This window comes from Lepidochelys olivacea (genome assembly GCF_965140295.1).
Source record: "Lepidochelys olivacea isolate rLepOli2 genome assembly, chromosome: 2".
NCBI classification, from domain to species: domain Eukaryota; kingdom Metazoa; phylum Chordata; order Testudines; family Cheloniidae; genus Lepidochelys; species Lepidochelys olivacea.
This window is the reverse complement of record NC_140412.1, coordinates 135,861,786-135,880,846: the sequence shown is the minus strand read 5'-3', so window position 1 is coordinate 135,880,846 and position 19,061 is coordinate 135,861,786. Positions and strand designations below refer to the sequence as shown.

The window sequence follows — 19,061 nt, the reverse complement described above, 5'->3', positions numbered from 1 at the left end:
GCGCGCACAGCGGCTCCCTTTGCCAGGCACTGGCTGACGTCACCGCGGGACCGGTAGCCGTTGTCACCGCAGGGGGGAGGAGGCGGGGCAGGTGCCGCGCGGGGAGCGCGCAGCTCGCGCGTTTCGTCCCCGCCGCTGGCAGCAATGTCCAGTCCCCGCGGGCGTCTCTCCACCTCCGCCCAGGCCAGGGTAACGGTGCTGCCGTCACCAGAGGAGCGAGCGTGTCATAAATCTACTTCCTGACGCCCGCTCCCGCGTGGGTCGGGTCGGGTCGCGGGGCCGCGCGGAAGCTGCCCCGGTTTGGTTCCGTGGCTTGCGCTGCGGAGCGCGGGCTCCCCTCGGGGCGGCCCCTGAGCCCGGGGGCGCTGGGCAGGTGCGCTGTCAGTGAGGTGACAGACCTACCCAGAGGGAAGGGCAGTCTGGGATTTGATGCAAGTGTCACAACTCTGGGGCACCCCTGGGGAACGGCAAGGCCAGACCGTTGGCAGAAGGTCGCGCTGGGTGAGGCTGGTAAGCCTGCCTCACAAAACTGGTTTGTTACCCTGGCAACTTATCACACCCTCGGCTTCTTCGTCAGGGTGGTGCTGTGCTAACCGCAGTGGGGTCTGGAGAGAGGATTGCAGCAGTTAAACCCAGACTGTGGAGGGGGGCTTGGGCCCTGTGCTGCTCCTGCCCTACTTCCCATGGGGTGGGCCCTGTGTAACTGCAGGAGGAGCCAACAGTCAGTGATGGCTCCGGCTCCTGGGTTGGTCTGCTGCTTCTTTACTATAAAAAGGTAAGCTTGGAATAGTTATTAAATTATATATTTGCTAGGGATACAAATAATTATTTTGTAATATGTGCCTCATGTGCCACCACTGACTGGGATCATTTGCTCTGCACCATCCAGGCTGCACTGGCAGCTCTAGCGCCTCTTAATGTGTCTTGGCATTGGGCACAGAAAACCATTGGTATTGGGTACCAACCCATCACATTGCTGACAGTAGAGCAGCATGTAGATGGGACAGGAGCCTTTTCTTCTAGGATTCAGCCTGCATTGTTGTTTACTTTGGTGTGGGGGAAATTAGGAGAGGTTGGGCCTTCAGACTGCATTGCACTGTGGCCTGGTGAAGGCCAGTGGAAAAGTTGTTAGAGCCTCCATCCTGGAGAGCTCAATGCAATCCTCTTTGAAGGCGGCTTGCATAGACAGCTGTGTGTTGATGGCCCATTAAGGATAACAATGGGCCATAGAAGAAACTCATCCCACCTATTTCAGAGTAGCAGCTGTGTTAGTCTGTATCCTCAAAAAGAAAAGGAGTACTTGTGGCACCACAAGTACTCCTTTTCTTTATCCCACCCAGTAAGCCTTCCTGTGGCTACCTCAGCAAGAATATGGGTAATGGCTACCCCTGTGTGTCATCAAAGCATGCAAGGACATGTGATATGTTCATGTGAGCCTGGACTCCATGTTGGGTCAGTACTTTCCACAAACAGAGGCTGTGAGCTTTGTTTGAGACAGCTTGGAAAAGAGGAGACTAAGGGGGGATATGATAGAGGTATATAAAATCATGAGTGGTGTAGAGAAAGTGAATAAGGAAAAGTTATTTACTTGTTCCCGTAATATAAGAACATGGGGCCACCAAATTAAATTAATGGACAGCAGGTTTAAAACAAATAAAAGGAAGTTCTTCTTCACTCAACGCACAGTCAACCTGTGGAATTCCTTGCCTGAGGAGGTTGTGAAGGCTAGGGCTATAACAGGGTTTAAAAGAGAACTGGATAAATTCATGGAGGTTAAGTCCATTAACGGCTATTAGCTAGGATGGGTAAGGAATGGTGTCCCGAGCCTCTGTTTGTCAGAGGGTGGAGATGGATGGCACGAGAGAGCTCAGTAGATCGTTACCTGTTAGGTTCACTCCCTCTGGGGCACCTGGCATTGGCCACTGTCGGTAGACAAGATACTGGGCTAGATGGACCTTTGGTCTGACCCAGTATGGCCGTTATGTTCTTAAAATTCCATGCACATGGCAGAGGATATAAAAGACCCCTGAGATATCTCCATTTTGCCTCTTTCCTGTCCGATTCACTCGACTGTGGATTTACAACTAAAAGGAGCATTTTGAACTATGGGCTGAGGACCTTCCAACCTTTCTGGAAGGTACCAGGGAGACTTTGTAAGCCAGCAGTCTATTCCATCACTGCTACAAAGCTGATTATAAGGACTTTGCAATTATTTGTATGTATATGATCTGTTAACCATTATTAACTCTCCTTTTATTATTAAACTTTTAGCTTTAGTTACTAAAGGATTGGCATCAGCCAATTGGGTAAGATTTGGGTTATATATTGACCAGGTTATGTGGTTGATCTCTTGGGATTAGAAGAACCCTATCTATGATGAAATTGGTTTTCAGTAACCACTCATCATAGAGGCTGGTGTCTGGGTGATGAGACAAGGGCTGTAAAGCCAAAGGAGACTGCATCTTTGACTTCTTGTTAACAAGTGTGCTAAGATGGAAATTTACTTTTGTTTCTGTCTTGGTATAATCTAATGACAGAAAAACCACCAGTTTGGGGTGAGTCTGTCCTATTTCTCAGCAGTTTTTCCTGAATTTGGCATCCTCAGCTGTGACCCACTGAGACACAGTGACACTTGGATACAGTACTAAAACAGTGCAACAAATATTTGTTGGTATTCAACTTCAAAAAATCAGGCCACTTTGAAAACATGGGTGTAGGTGCTTAACTTTAAGTACTCAGGTTTGAAGATTTTTGGCCTACATACAAAAGATACTACATTTCATGTACATTGCAAAAAAACCCCACAGATGTTAGAAACAGAGGACATACAGAATTAAAACTGTTCCTAAACAATACACCCTATACTGACTTTTCCCCATACTACTCTCCATCCATTGGCGAGACCACAGAAACTGATAGTATGGAAAGGACCTTGCCAGTTTTTGCCAAGAGAATATTGACATATTACAATTTGACCTTCCCCCTCACCTCAGCTTGCTTCTCTTCCTCTCCTTCAAATCTTTTTCTCTCCTGTCACAGACACATACGTTTTTCAACTGCTTTCTTTCTCTAACCCTTCTACTTGCCTCAGTGATGCCATTTCATCTCCTGATGTCCCTCGCACTCAGTTCTCCCATTCCTTGCACTCGTCCTTAAATTCTCTTCCTGGTTCTTTCCCTTCACAGTATTAGCATGCTTTAACCTTTATCATCTTAAAAAAAAAATCCTTGACCTCACTTGTCTCTCCAATTATGGCTCCCAATTTGCCTTCATCTTTGCATGTATTGTCTATGATTACATTGTGAATTTCCTCTCCAGTTCCATTCAGTCTGGCTTCCACCCGTTGGACTCAACTGAAACCACTTCTCACCAAAGCTTTTAATGGCCTACCCTGAGCCAGAGCTCAGTACCAGTACTCCATCCCTGTCCTCCTTGACCTGTCATTTACCTTTGACATTATCAACCAAGTGTGATGGGTTGTCATACCTGGGGTGCAGTCTGGGAGCCGTGGGAACCGCTGTGCCCCTCTAATCAGCCAGATGGGCTGGTCCTGCTCACACTGCTTTGCTGGTGATTCAGCCTCTCCAGGCCCTATTATCACCCAGCATGACAGCAGGAGGCACCACACACCCAAACTAGCTGCCTGAGTGCTTTATCTATACCAGTCAAAGGAGGAGACAACAGCCAATTTCCCAGCTCCTCCCACCTTGCACTCTTGCTGGAGTATAAACCCCAGAATTACTGTTTTATACTGCACAGGGATCTGTACAAATTAAGCTCATTAATATGTTCACTTTCCCCTCAATGTGGGAAAGGTATGCACAACTGGCTTGTGTTAGCCAAGCTGAGATTTTTCCCCAGACACTTCACTCAAAGGCACACTGGTTAAGATAAAGCATAAAACAAGTTTATTAATGACAGAAAGATAGTTTTTAAGTGATTATAAGTGATAGCAAACAGATCAAAGCAGATTATCTCATAAATAAACAAAACCACAAACTAAGCCTAACATACTAGATAGATTGGATATGAATTAGCAGTTTTTCACCCTGACTGATGATACAAGGTGTGACGGTTGCCCCCTTTACGATGCCACCTGATGTGCTGAGAGACCACTGAGCCCGCCTATTCTGCCCCTTTTAACCTGTCTTGCTGAGCCAGGCTCTTAAGCCTCCTCTAGTGCACACAGGCGGGACCACACCCTGCTGCAGAAAGACACAGACACTGAGATCAGCTCTGGGAAGACTCATCTTAAGGGACTTAACCCGAGCACTCAAGTGCCCACTTCCCTTGGAGTGCAGACCCAAAGGTATATTGTGAAATCTGCCCCCTTCCTCAATGTGGAGGAAGGTATGCACAGCCTCTTTCCCCCCCATTATGATTTGCACAACTGGATAAACAAAAAACAAGTTTTAATAACTAGAAAGAGTAGATTTTAAGTGAGTATAAGAGAGCAAACAGAACAAAGCAGATTATTAAGCAAATAAAGGTATCCGATTACTAAGCAAATAAAACAAAACATGCAAACTATGCTTGATTCACTGAAGAAACAGGTAATTTCTCACCCTAAATATTGTCACAGGTAGATTACAGAAAGTCTTGAAAGGCAGCTTCACTGACCTGCAGCTTGAGACTTCAGGTATTTCCACTCACAGACTGAACACCCTCCCAGCCTGGGTTCAACCCTTCTCCCGTCAATTCAGTTCTTGCTTCCAGATGTCTTTCAGTGTCTCTTTCAGTGGGGAGGCTGAGGAGAACCCTGATGATGTCACTCCCCTGCCTTATATACCTTTTGTGTAGGGTAGGAACCCTTTGTCTTCCAGTGGAAAACACTAGCATTCCAAGGGATGGGTCCAGTACCAGGTGACCCATGTCTCTGCAGGGCTGTGGCAGCCATTACTTTTATGTTGTCTGGAGCATCCACAAGAAGACTACACTCTTTCACAGTCCATTGTCTTTGTTAATGGGCCATCAGCCCTGTCTGGATTTTCCATTATTGTATCTGAAGGACTAGTTGTGGGTGACACCCAATGTAGCATATTTGAAATACAGATACATGGTGAATATTTCTAACTTCAGATACAGAAACGATAGAGGCATACAGATTGGATAATCACATTCAGTAAATCATAACCTTTTCAATGATCACTTACATGAGCCATCTTGCATAAAGTATATTTCTGTTATGTCATATCAATATCATAAGCATATTTTCATAAAGAATATGGAGTGTAACGTTACACAAGCAGTCCTCAGAGTTTCCATACATAGGCTAGAAATCCCTTTAGCCTGGGACCAGCACTTCCCCCAGTTCAGTCTTTGTTTCTCTGCTATTTCCAGGAGTTTCCTTGTGTGGGGAGTGAGGCTCCTAGATGCTTCATACCCCACCTTATATAGCTTTACCATATGGTGGGAACCCTTTGTTCCAAGCTAAGTTCCCAGTCTAGGTTGTGGGAAAATACAGATACCAAAATGGAGTTTAGTGTCATGTGGTCTGGTCACATGCCCTTGCTAAGTAATACCAGCCATTACTTACAAGCTTGCTGAAACATTTACAGGAAGGTTAAACTCTTCCATAGTCCATTGTCTTTGCTGGTGGGCCATCAGCATTGTTTGGCTTCTTCATTGTTGTACCTGAAAGGCTAGCTGCGGGTGTTCCCAGAGTAAGCACATTAGGAATATTGACTAGGTATCTGTATTTCAAACTTCAAACAGATACAAAAATGATACATCGGGGTGGGCAAACTTTGTGGTCCGAGGGCCACATCTGGGTATGGAAATTGTATGGTGGGCCATGAATGTTCATGAAATTGAGGGTTGGGGTCTGGGAGGGGGTGAGGGCTCTGGTATGGGGTGTGGGCTCTGTGGTGAGTCCAGAAATGAGGAGTTCTCATATGGGAAGGGGCTCCGGGCTGGGGCAGGGGGCTGGGGTGCAGCTTGGGGGGGAGGGGTGTGAGGGCTCCAGCTGAGGGTGTGGGCTCTGGGGTGGGGCTGGGGATGAGGGTTTGGGGGTGCAGGAGGGTGCTCTGGGCTGGGACCAAGGGGTTCGGAGGGCAGGAGGGGGATCGGGGCTGGGGCAGGGGGTTGAGGTGTGAGACGGGGTCAGAGGTGCAGACTCTGGGGGGTGCTTACCTCAAGCAGCTCCCAGAAGCAGCGGCATGTCCCCCTAGGGGCAGCACTTGGGGCGGGGGTAACATATGGAGCCCCTTGGCTGCCCCTACGTGTAGGAGCCGGACGGGGGACATGCCACTGCTTCCAGGAGCCAGGCGGATCCACGGTATGCACGGAGCGGGGCAAGCCCCCGACCCTGTTCCCTGACTGGAGCGCCAGAGCAGGGCAAGTCCCAGACCCTGGTCCCTGGTGGGAGCTCGAGAGCCAGATTAAAATGTCTGAAGGGCCGGATGTGGTGCCTGGGCCATAGTTTGCTCACCCCTGTGATGATACATGCATACAACTAGGATAATCATATTCAGCAAATCATAACTTTTCCATAGACACTTGACAAGACATATCTTGTACAAATACATCATAATCATACAACTATGAAGAATATGGGGTGCAGTGTCACACCATGCTATTCTTGAAATCAGGACCTCTCTTGGCTTCCTTTACTGTCCTCTCTTGGGTTTCCTCCTAGCTCCTATAATTGTTCCTTGAGCATGTCCATTGCAGGATCCTCTTCATCCCACTTCCAACTTTCTATGCTGGTTCCACAGAACTCTGCCCTTGGTCTCCTTCTGGATATCTCATCCACAAATACAATTTCAACACTGATCTCTGTACTGATTACTCAAAGATTTACCTCTCTACTATAGATCTGTCTCCTTCTGTCCAAATCAAACTGGGCCTGTTTCTCCCTGCCTGCCACTCAGGCCTGTAACCCTTCGACTCATACCCCTCTTTAGGCTCCCACATATAGGCTATGTGTATGTTTTGCTGATTCTTTCTGCATAACATCTTTAAGATATGGCCTTTTCTATCCATCCACACAGTTAAAACTTTCATCTTGCATCTTGGTAACTGTAACTTCCTTTTCTCTGGCATTGACTAATATGTTCTTGCCCTGATCATACACATTCAGAATGCTGCTATGTAAGCTCACTTCCCCAGCCTGTTGCTGTGACCATATCACCCCTCTCTTTTCATCCCTCCATTGGCTCCCCTTTCTCTATTGCATCAAACAGAAATTGCTTGTCTTCACTTTCAAGGCCCTTTGCAGACTATCCCCATCTTATCTATCATCTCTCATTCATGATCAAAATGTTGATTCCTGTTTCCAATTGGCCAATGATGCCTGTCTCCATCACCCACTTGTTATATTTTCAAACAAAAATTTTTCTGCTTTCTCCCATGCTATCCCTCTCACTTGGGAAGAGCTCCCCTTAAACATTCAAAGCATTACCTTCCTTCTGTCATACCAATAAATTAAAAACCAGCAGGATCTTATTAAAGAGGAAAAGGCAAAATACCACATTTATTGTGAATACAGAAAGAATCATAGTAAGCAGCTAGTTATAGCTATGACATTCCATTCAATCTCATATTTATTCACACATTCATTCATACACACACAGGTTCTGCAAGGTTGTTATCATAGTTACCAGCCTTAGAGTTGCTCATGCCAAGCCACTGGCCAGGTGGCCTGGACATGAGGAGGGAGCAGGGCCTTGGCAGATGCTCATCTGATGCTCCTGGAAGTTGGTTTGCAGAATCAGACCCCAAAGTTCTCACTTTCTAGAGTCCATTTTTATAGGAGTTTCTTCTTATGCCAGTCTATGGGAATTGCTTCATCATGCTGTTGCTGAATCAATCAGCAGATAGCACATTCCTGATGGCTCCGTGCTGCTAGATGTTATCTTGTTCTTTGGTTCTCCCATTCTTGAGGCTGTTGGGTGGATTCCAGTCTGCCCTCCGGGGGGTCCTCTGGTTATTTCCACTTGACGCCTTCTTCAGCCGATGGACACTGGATTCTTAGGCTGGCACCTCCCTGATCATTCAGTTATTATCCACACCAAGCATCCATCCGCATATATCCTCTATCTCTATTTTAATCACAATTGTTAATACAACAAAAGGGCGGGGAGTTTCTGGGTGCTGTTTCTGTTGTTAGAGTATTGCTTTGAGTCTCTCTCTGTGTGAATTGCTTTGAGAACAGCCTCTGTCGTAGAATGTACTAACGCAATTAGCAGCTTACAAGTTTCACACATAGAGGGAGAGAAACAGTACCAAAAACCAAGAGACCTCTTAATTAGTAATACCCTGGAATTTAAACTATGGGGAATCAAACTCATTTGTGATTTTAATACAGAACTTCTTTAATATGATCCAACACTTCAGATCCCTTGTTTGCCAGTGGTAACGTTGTCAGTGGTTAGGTTATTGGTGCACTGATATCACTTCTTGTCATATTGACCAATATTGCCTTATTGTTTTCTTGTGCTCCCCTGTCAGTCTGTAGTCATCGTTTTCTCTTGTGTCAGATTGCTCTTTAGGGCATTGACTATCCTTTTGATTTGTGTTTTGTTCAGTGCCTAGAACAATGGGGTCCTAGTCCATGACTAGGACTCCTAAGCTCTATGATAATACAATATATAAACAATAATAATATAGCAGTTGATCTGCTTCATTGTTATAAGCAACAAATAGCACACTGAGGCAATAATTCCCAAAATTTTAACAAGGACCTAATTCTACAAGATGATTACCACACTAAACACCTCACAGGACTGGGTCCTGTGACTCAGTTACCTGTATGATGTTATGCTGTTTGTGAGTGGCCCAGATGGGAGCCACAAGAACAAAGCATTGTGAGGCACCTAAGGTTGCAGGTCACGGGAGAGACAGCCCCTCACTGGTCTGGATTGCACCCAGGAAGGTTGTATGCAGATATGTAGTACAACATGCAAGGCTGCACCTCAGGCCACTCTAGATTTGGCTGGTCTCAGTTTACTCACCAAGCTGCCATTATCTGGACACACTTTGCATCAACAGCAGAGAGCTAAGGGTGTCATATCGGGGGTGGAGTGGGGGGAGGCTGTTTGTTTTCACAGACAATAACGCAGCGATATTTTATCTCAGTGAAGAGATAAAACCAGGAAATGGTTCACTTGTGGGAATTTTGCAAAACACATTCCATCACCCTTGAGACCTCTTACCTGCCAGGGACATAAAACAAGCTGTCAGACCATCTGAGCAGGTCATTTTTGAGTCATCATGAGTGTCTCTCTGTCTGGATGTAGCTAAATGCATTTTCCAGTGGGGAGGAGGGGGAGGGAGACTCTCCGGGTATATCTATTTGCAAACATGTCCAAAAGAAAATTTCATCAATTCTTCTCCCTGCAAGGCCACAGTCCAGGCTCCATCACCGATGCCTTCCTACTACCCTTTGGACAGAAAAGCTTTACTGCACTTTTCCCCCAATCCCACACTACACAGAGTGCTACTAAAGATCAAGTGGGATCACACCCAGGTTATATTAATAGCCCCAATGTGACCCTGCCAACATTGGTTCTCCACTCAATTGGACCTCTCAGTGGTAACTCCAATCTCACTCCAGTTACATCAGCTTTGATCTCCCAAGACCAAGGTTGGCTGCTCCACGTGAACCTGCAGACCCTTTATTTAACGGCCTGGAAGCTCCATGGCTAAATTCTAGGGAGCAGGCTTGCTCAGAGCAAGTTTTCTATGTTTTACTAAGTAGTAGAAAGACTTCAAACAGCGTTGCCTGCCTGTCAAAATGGACGTGATTCTCTGTCTGGGCTTGTCAAACTGGAGTCTTGCTGATGCCTTGATTCAAAATGTACTAGACTTTCTGTTGCACCTGAAGTAATAAGGCTTAACATGTGCAATCACTCGAAGAAGAAAAAAGTATTACTAGCCTTTCATTAACGGCTGTTCTTCAAGATGTGTTGCACCTGTCCATTCCACAACCCACCCTCCTACCCGTCTACATTGGAGTTATCCAGAAGGAAGGAACTGAGAGGGCTCAGGATCAGCTGGGCCCTTTATACCAGTGCCTGGCAGCAGAGTGCATCTCAGCTGTCCTGATGGGTACCTGTTAGCCGACGGCCAAGGATGTTTGGTGAGGTGCCAGCTATGCCCGTTTATACCATCCGTGACTTTAACCGCTAGGACGCACTGTCCCTTCGCGGCGGGCAGCCCGGGCTCGGCTGACGGATGCCCCAAGGTCCTAACCACCCGTGACTTTAACTGCTAGAGCTCAGAGCTCCTTCGCAGCGGGCAGTCAATACTGACTGACAGGTGCCCCAATGGCAGCACTAAGAGCCTCTCCACACCCGTGACTTTAACTGCTAGAGCTCAGAGCTCCTTCGCAGCGGGCAGCCAGGATTGACTGACAGGTGCCCCAAGAGTTTGCCCCGTGGAGGCGGCACAACTCAACGCTAGGCTCTTAGTACTCTCACCTAATGGCCAGGCTTTAGAGCCAAAACGGCTGAGGTTCTTTAATTGTGTTGGCTGCTTTACAGTAAACCAGAGAAAACAAGTCAGGCTTATGCATAAATGGTTACCAAAAATTTATTAAGCTAGATTCTAATCATGTGGTTACAAAATTGCTAGTGCCTACTTATTTAAATGTAGAGATGTTACACACACAAACAAGTTACAAAACTGAAGCCACAATCCCAAAGAAAAGAAAACAAAGTATAGAGCTCTATTTCAAAATATGTGTACACTAAAGATAGGAGATCAGGTGTGGGTGCTTCTTACCCTCCTTGCATCTCTCGATTCCAGCGGTGCCAAGCCAGGATCGGTCACTCAATTCCGCGGAAAGACGAATAAGGGACAAGGCGTAGGGACCCTCTTAGCTGCAGAAGCCTTGGGAGGCTGTCACTTATCTGACCAGCAGATAGATAGTGAAAAGCACTCAAAAATCATGGTGCTGTAGGTCCCCTACTTATACCTCTGTACTCCTTTATTCTCTTTCTCCTTTCTTATGCCAAATTGAGGCTGGTCTGTCGGGGTGACGCCAGCTTTTGCAAGAGTAGTTTACACTTGCAAGGGAGAGAAACAATAAGTTTCGACTACTGGACATTTCTTTTATCAGGGTAAATATTTTCCCACCTAGGATGTTGGTGTGTGTGCATCACGCTATTTAGTAGGGGCTAACAGCCATGTCTGTCACAGGGCCTCTGCCTGCTGTGAGCTTAATCGTTGTATCTGTTCCCAGAGGCACATTGTAGCAGCACACCTGTGCTTTCACAGCTTCAAAGGCTGTGCTGGAATATATGTTAAGTGCCCTGTTCCTGCTTCCTCCTGTGTTTCCAGCAATGCTGGTCTGAGAGGGGGGGGGCTGGCTGTCTGGCTACATTCCACCCCCTGATGCACCACACTACATCCCAGATTGCAAGGTGGCAGTGATGCCAGCACCTCTTGCCCTCCTTGGGGAAATCTAGAAATACCCAACAACCAAATTAGAGGATGAGGGTTCGCGGAATTGGGTAGGATCCCTTTTTAGCTCTAGGTATCTGATTTGTGTGGAGGACAGAGCAGTTTGAATCAAACGCTTCATAATACATAAAGTTACACAAAAAACAATTACAATAATTAAAATGGTTAAAACAGTATTCACAACCGAATGTAAAAACGGGGAGAGGGAGAATCCCAAGTGTTGAGCTAACCATTGCATCCATGAGGTTTGTCCATTCTCAGCCACTGCATGTAAAATTTTAACTGCACCTTTAATAGCAACCACATCTTGCTTTATTTGCCCTGAATGATTTACATAAAAACAACAAGATTGGTTGATGACAGCACACACTCCTCCTTGCTGGGCTAGGGTAGCGTCCAGTGCTATTCTGTTCTGCAGAGCATATCGGGCCACAGACTGAAGTTGTTCATTTAAAAGCCCTAATGCATCAGCAGTATGATTCAGAGCAATTTCCAATTGTCCAGAAACATTTGCTATTGCCATCTCGAGCTCAGTTATACCTAACCAAGGTATAAGTGCACGTGTAAATCGGTGAAAACCAGAGGGCCGTTCAATCAGGGGGTTGTAGGTGAACTTTCGTTTGGACCGGTGTATAAAACTTCCCAGATTTGTTATTCTGGGGGCATTAACATGAGGGTGTACTGTTAGTCCCTCGGGTACTGCATGTCCCAGTGAACACCTTCCAGTCCAACCTACAGGGAGATATTTATATGCCTTGTCCCCACAAATAAAGAACAAGCCAGGTTCTTTACTAAGAATAGGTGAATAAGGTCCTCTGTGCCACCTGCCCCCCTCAGGTTTAGGTATGGGTTGGTGATATGGAACACAATATCCCATCTTAATGTTAGTACAGAGCAAAACTATTAACAAATCTTCTAAAATTTGATCTGAGCGAAAAAGTCCATTTTCATTACACTGATCTAATAAGGAGTTAATAGATTTGATTAGCAATGGGTTATAAATGTGTCCGGAACTGGGAATAAAGAACAGTGATTGGTCATACCAATCTCTGCTTTCAGGGTATCTACTCATATTCAGGGGAACAATTGTGGCATTATATATGCTAAAAAGGGGTCTATGTTCAAGTGTGCCATTGATGGGACCTTTCCAACATTTTAAAGTTCTTTTGTCGCTCATGGGTGGGTAGGTAGTCCAACCCCCACTTTTCTGATCAAATACAATTGTATGGGCACATTGCTGCTTATTTAGACTACCCATTTGTATGTCACCCTGAGTTTCAAAACAAATAGGGTATACTTCTTTAGATGATCCCGTTACATATTCCACAGGCTGTCCCCAAACAGTGCGATGCCATTGTCCCACCTCCCCCGAGTCATTGCGAGGGTTGTTGGTGTACCATGCTGGTCCCCACTGAAAGATGTCGCTTTTGTTCCACCAATCATTTAGGCTGAGTGGTACAAATTCAAGTCCCAGTCCATTGGTTGAATCTAGCAAGGTGCACATCCAGCAATTTGTAGCACCAGCAGCTGAGGCGATGGTTTGGATTGCTCCCCGAAGAGGATGTTCTGGTATTGCCAAGGTGACTGGAGCCAACAGAAGGATCATGAGGGCTTGCAGGAACATATCTCTGGTGGGTCGTGTTCTAGCTAAAAAACTTATTTTAAAACCAAAAGCAAAAATTACACCTGCTATTATAAGTAATGGCAAATATATCAACAGTCCATAGTAGTCTCTAGTGATCAAACAGGTCTGCTGCATGGTCCATTTTGCTGACAGGTTAGCTGGCAGGTTGCTCGGAACCATGGGACCATTCCTGCAATAAATCACATGGTCAGCCGGTCTTGGATGCGATCCAAGCCTCTGTAATGGTTATTAGCCTTTTATCAGCATTTAAGGCACTCCATACACCTTTCTCTTTATAGGCATGCAAAACGCAGGTAAAGGTTCCCAGGGCTGGGTGTTTAATCACAACAGTATCTCCGGGAGCATACTTGGAACTGTGCAGTGGTGTTCTGGCAGGGGAGATAGCTTTCCCTGTAGGGAAGAATCCCCTGCTGATTGGACTTCCTGTAGGAGTCTGTCTGTTGTTTAATCTCTGCACCACTTCGTCCAGTCTGTCTCCCCATGTGCCATCAGTAGGCTTCAAGTGATTCTTTAGCAACCCATTCCATCGCTCGACCATGCCATTAGATTGAGGTCGATATGGAAGGTGGAAGGTCCATTGGACTCCATGGTTAAGGGTCCATTCCCTTACAAGTTTATTCTTAAAATGCGAACCATTATCTGATTGGATTTCTTGAGGCATTGGGACAATTGCTGTTAAGCGGTTTAGTCCCATAACTGTGGACAACCCCGTTGCCAATCGGGTTGGATATGCAAAACCAATCCCTGAAACAATTTCTACTCCAGTCAAGATGTATTTCCACCTCTGCCTTGTAGTGGGCAGTGGTCCGACATAGTCGACCTGCCAGGTTGCCCATAGTGTTTTTCCATCTCTTAGCCTGGCAAACCTTTGTCCTTCTACTATATGTTTTCTAGTCTCAGCACAAATAGTGCAGGCTTGTACCAGGTCTCTAGCCTGTCTGTGGGTGATAGGCCACCCCCTGATATGTGCTTGCCGCACTAACTCATCACTTCCTGTGTGTCCTAAATTATCATGTAACCATGAATATAAGCATTCCCATTCTACTTGTGTGGTAAAGAGCTGGGCAGCTGCATCAGCTAAATTGTTTAACTGTGCAGCTGGGGTATTATTCCTCTGATGAGCTGAGGCATGTCCTATAGACAGGGGTTGTTGCAGGGCATGCTGATATAACCACTTCCAGTATTCCAGTCCCCAGACTGGTTTACCTCCTATTTCCCAGTGGTTATTTTTCCAGTTAGTGATCCACTGAGTGGCACCTGCCCATACCGCATAGGAGTCCGTATATACTGCGGTGGCTCCTGCTTCACAGGCCAGTTTAATTGCAGCCAATTCTGCAAGTTGTGCTGACCCATCAATTTCAGCAGTTAGGGCTGCTGCAGAGGTGTCTGCAGGCACTGCTGCAGCTTTTCCCTTCCATTTTCCTTTTACCAGCCTGGCACTGCCATCAGTGAACCATACTCCCTCAGGCTTAGAAGGATCAAATGGGGCAGCATCCTTAATGGGAGACTGCTGTGGAGGCAGGCGGTATTCATCAGGCATTCCTACTTTCCATAGGGATTCCTGAATCATAGTGGGGTTTTGTGCAGTGTCTGCACTCCCTACCCTGTGGTGTATGTAAAGTGCCCATCTTTGGATAGTCATCTTTTGTGCTACACCAGGTGGTAACTCTTTCCCTTCCAATATAGGTTTAATGATTGGAAGAGGAGTGTGAATTGTGATGTCCTTATCCTGAGTTAATTCCTCAGTTTCTCTCAAGGCTGTGTAAGCTGCCAGAAGCACCTTCTCATAAGGCGTGTAGTTAGCCTGTGACCCTTGCCATGACTTGGAACCAAACTGAATTGGTCGTCTGGGAGCAGTGTCACTTTCTTGCCAGAGAGCATAAGACATTCCAGTGGCTCCCACAGTTAGGTACAAATGGAGTGGGGCTTCAGGATGTATGGGACCCAGAGCCTGATAGGTGTGTATCTCCCCTATCAGTTGCCTGAGGGCTTCCTCATGGGCAGGAGCCCATTCCCAGGCAGCACTTTTCTTTAACAAATTGTACAATGGTCTGGCTATAATGGCAAAGCCAGGTACATGTTTTCTCCAAAACCCCAGGGTTCCCAAAATCTGTCTCAATTGATCTTTACTTTCAGGGGAGGGTGCCTGATTTAGCTCTTGCACAGTGTCATTAGGCACAGACCTCCTACCTCCCATCCATACAGTACCTAAGAATTTTATCTCTTGGGAGGGACCTTGGCATTTCTCAGCTGGTAACTCTAAATTAAGGGCTTCTAGTGCTCCTTTGATTTGATTCATAGCCTCCTGTACCTCTTCTGGGGTTTTCCCACCTATTAAGATGTCATCAATGTATTGCACAGTTTGTACATTGTGTGGCAGTATAAGGTCATCTAGGACCTTTGCCAGTGCCCCATGGCAAATAGTGGGTGAGTGTTTAAACCCTTGTGGCATTTGGGTAAAAGTGTATTGTACACCTTTCCAAGTAAAAGCAAATCTTTCCTGGTCAGCTGGTTGCAAAGGGACCATGAAGAACATGTCCTTTACATCTAATACTGCTAGCCAGGGTTTATCCCAGGTTTGTATGGTGTTTACAATATCTGTTATGCTAGGGACTGCTGCAGTTAATGGTCCAGTGTTACTGTTTAGCTTCCTATAGTCTATAGTGAGTCTCCATTTGCCATTTGGTTTCTTGATGGGCCACACAGGAGAATTAAAGCGAGAGTGGGTACGAATTAAAATTCCTCGCTGTTCCAAATCTTTGATCAGGTCAGTAACAGGGCTTATGGCCTCAGCTGGGACATTATACTGCTTTATGTTTGTTACTGTTGAGGGCGGGAGAGCAGGTGCGCTGCTAAGTAAGTTTACAGAATAGTGGGGAGGGCTTTCCTCTTCCAGGTGGGTGGCATGAGGAACAGAACTGACTCCAAAAGCCCATCTTTCCCCATTAATCCTTCCCTTCTTTCCTCTTAAAACATCCATGCCCAGTATGTTGGCATTGCCCAAAATCACCTCATATTTTCGGGGCTGATGGTGGGGTTGCAATGGGATATCCAGTTTTATCTTAACTAATGGGTAAGTTATGGTACTGCCATTTACCCCTGTAACAAGTACCTGCTTTCCGCCAGTAGGTGGCGAGCCCTGAAAACTTTCTCGCTTAATCATGGACCTTTGAGCCCCTGTGTCCATTAAGAAAGGAATAATGTGTTTGTCATTTACAGTTACATGTATCCGGGGGTCTTTTGCTGTTGTTTTCTCCTCTTTGGATTTAAGCTGGTTTATTAGGAGAGGAGATTGACCCCCGCAAGCTAGTTTCCCTGCTCTGGTAACTCTTGTAGTTGCTGCAGCAATGGAGTATACCGGGTGTCTGCAGGTGGGGAAAGAGGAGAGAGCTGCAGAGGTGCACTGGGAGTAGCATTAGTTGTCTCCCAGTCAGCTCTTCTAAAGGTGGTGAATAATTTTAGCCGCTCTGTGGGCAGTCCATTTATCACATCTCTGGGATAACCTAAAGCCAGACATTGTCTCCACAACTTGGCTCTAAGCTCCTTTTCCTCCTGGGTTGGCTCTCGCTTGTTTTTATGTCCTTTAGATGGTGCCCCCTTGTTTCCCTGAAGGGAACGCATCTTAGCTTTGCCTGTCAGTGCTCTGATGTCTCCGAATTCTCTAAAGTATGACACCAGAAGGTTTAGCAGTGCCCGAAAGGTACTGTTATGTGCTGCAGCTTCTGATCTAAGGGACAGTGCCATAGCCCTGTGGTTACTCGGAACTCCCTTAAGCAGGGGTCTGAGATCATCTACATCTACCTGACCCTCCCATGGGCTTTCATAGGCTAACTCTTGAGGGTTTTGGCCAAGCATGCTAATAACAGCCACAGTTAATAGAGCTGTTTTTACCTCATCTATGTTGGTCCAGTGCATTACTGTGGGTTCATCTCGGTCTGCTGGGTAAATTCCTCTTGCCCATCGACAAGCCAGAGACCAAAGTGTTTTAGGGGTGTTCCCCTCTGAGTGTTCCAGGAATATTCCTGCACCTAAGTTAAGGCGCTCAGTTTCTTGGGCTGTCAGGCGTATATATCCACCCCCAGTGTCCCAGAGGCGGACCAGCCACTCTATTATACCTTCCTCAGGCTTTTTAGCAAAATCTCCCTGGATTGTTTTTAACTCCATGGGAGTATATTGGCGGGTGGTAATTTTGGTAAAGTGTGTTGGAGCTTTACTCCCTTTTCCCTTTTTACCTCCCTTCTTTGTTTTTGAAGAGGTGGATGGATAATTGTCATCCCCTTCTTCATCCAGCTCTGCCCCACTCAAATTTTCCTCATGTTCTTCTGATTTGTGATGTGTGATAGCTGGTCTTAATTTTACAGAGGGACCTTCCTCCTCAGAGGAGGGGGACTCATTTGCTGAATCCCAAATGTCTCCATCCCATTCCTCAGGGTCTAGCCAGAGAGCAGTCTCAACTTTAGCCCGGTTGATACTGCGTGTTTTAGTCTCCAGCTTTTCCCTTCGTTCTATCCCTTCTTTCTCAATTAAGGGAAGTAATCTTTTCTGAAGATGTTCCATATCCCTATTCAGTGTTCTTACTCTGGTATCTAAATTCTGGCATTCCTTGCGCAGTGTGTCCCTTTCCTGTTGCAGCCTATTAAATTCTATTGCCAGACCATTATAATCCTTACAGGCAGCTTGCCAAACGTTAGTAAGCAGCCATATACAAGCACCTTTTCCTTTCCCTTTCTTCATCTTGCAGGCAGTTCTCCAGTTACAGAAATGCTGCCAGATCTCTGCTGGTTTTCCCCAATATTTCTCCAGCAGTTCTTTGCTCCACAGAGGGTTTCCCCATCCCTCTTGGGTCAAACTTTTCTCTAGCTCAGGGAATTCTGTGGTGTTTATCATGACTGGTTTCATTGTGTTACTGTAGTGCAGCCTATATCACAATCCTGTTCGTGACGCCAATTTCTGTTAGCCGACGGCCAAGGATGTTTGGTGAGGTGCCAGCTATGCCCGTTTATACCATCCGTGACTTTAACCGCTAGGACGCACTGTCCCTTCGCGGCGGGCAGCCCGGGCTCGGCTGACGGATGCCCCAAGGTCCTAACCACCCGTGACTTTAACTGCTAGAGCTCAGAGCTCCTTCGCAGCGGGCAGTCAATACTGACTGACAGGTGCCCCAATGGCAGCACTAAGAGCCTCTCCACACCCGTGACTTTAACTGCTAGAGCTCAGAGCTCCTTCGCAGCGGGCAGCCAGGATTGACTGACAGGTGCCCCAAGAGTTTGCCCCGTGGAGGCGGCACAACTCAACGCTAGGCTCTTAGTACTCTCACCTAATGGCCAGGCTTTAGAGCCAAAACGGCTGAGGTTCTTTAATTGTGTTGGCTGCTTTACAGTAAACCAGAGAAAACAAGTCAGGCTTATGCATAAATGGTTACCAAAAATTTATTAAGCTAGATTCTAATCATGTGGTTACAAAATTGCTAGTGCCTACTTATTTAAATGTAGAGATGTTACACACACAAACAAGTTACAAAACTGAAGCCACAATCCCAAAGAAAAGAAAACAAAGTATAGAGCTCTATTTCAAAATATGTGTACACTAAAGATAGGAGATCAGGTGTGGGTGCTTCTTACCCTCCTTGCATCTCTCGATTCCAGCGGTGCCAAGCCAGGATCGGTCACTCAATTCCGCGGAAAGACGAATAAGGGACAAGGCGTAGGGACCCTCTTAGCTGCAGAAGCCTTGGGAGGCTGTCACTTATCTGACCAGCAGATAGATAGTGAAAAGCACTCAAAAATCATGGTGCTGTAGGTCCCCTACTTATACCTCTGTACTCCTTTATTCTCTTTCTCCTTTCTTATGCCAAATTGAGGCTGGTCTGTCGGGGTGACGCCAGCTTTTGCAAGAGTAGTTTACACTTGCAAGGGAGAGAAACAATAAGTTTCGACTACTGGACATTTCTTTTATCAGGGTAAATATTTTCCCACCTAGGATGTTGGTGTGTGTGCATCACGCTATTTAG

The 19,061-nt window shown here is 46.3% G+C and overlaps 1 long non-coding RNA gene across 1 annotated transcript in view; it reads left to right on the top strand.

Annotated features, from left to right (window-relative positions):
* Positions 1 to 121: 121 nt before the first annotated feature.
* LOC311515412 overlaps positions 122 to 19,061 on the top strand; it is a 49,363-nt gene continuing 30,423 nt past the window's right edge. The window contains exon 1 of the long non-coding RNA XR_014710129.1: positions 122 to 775. This is a non-coding gene — a long non-coding RNA (uncharacterized lncRNA). The remainder of the gene's footprint in view (positions 776 to 19,061) is intronic.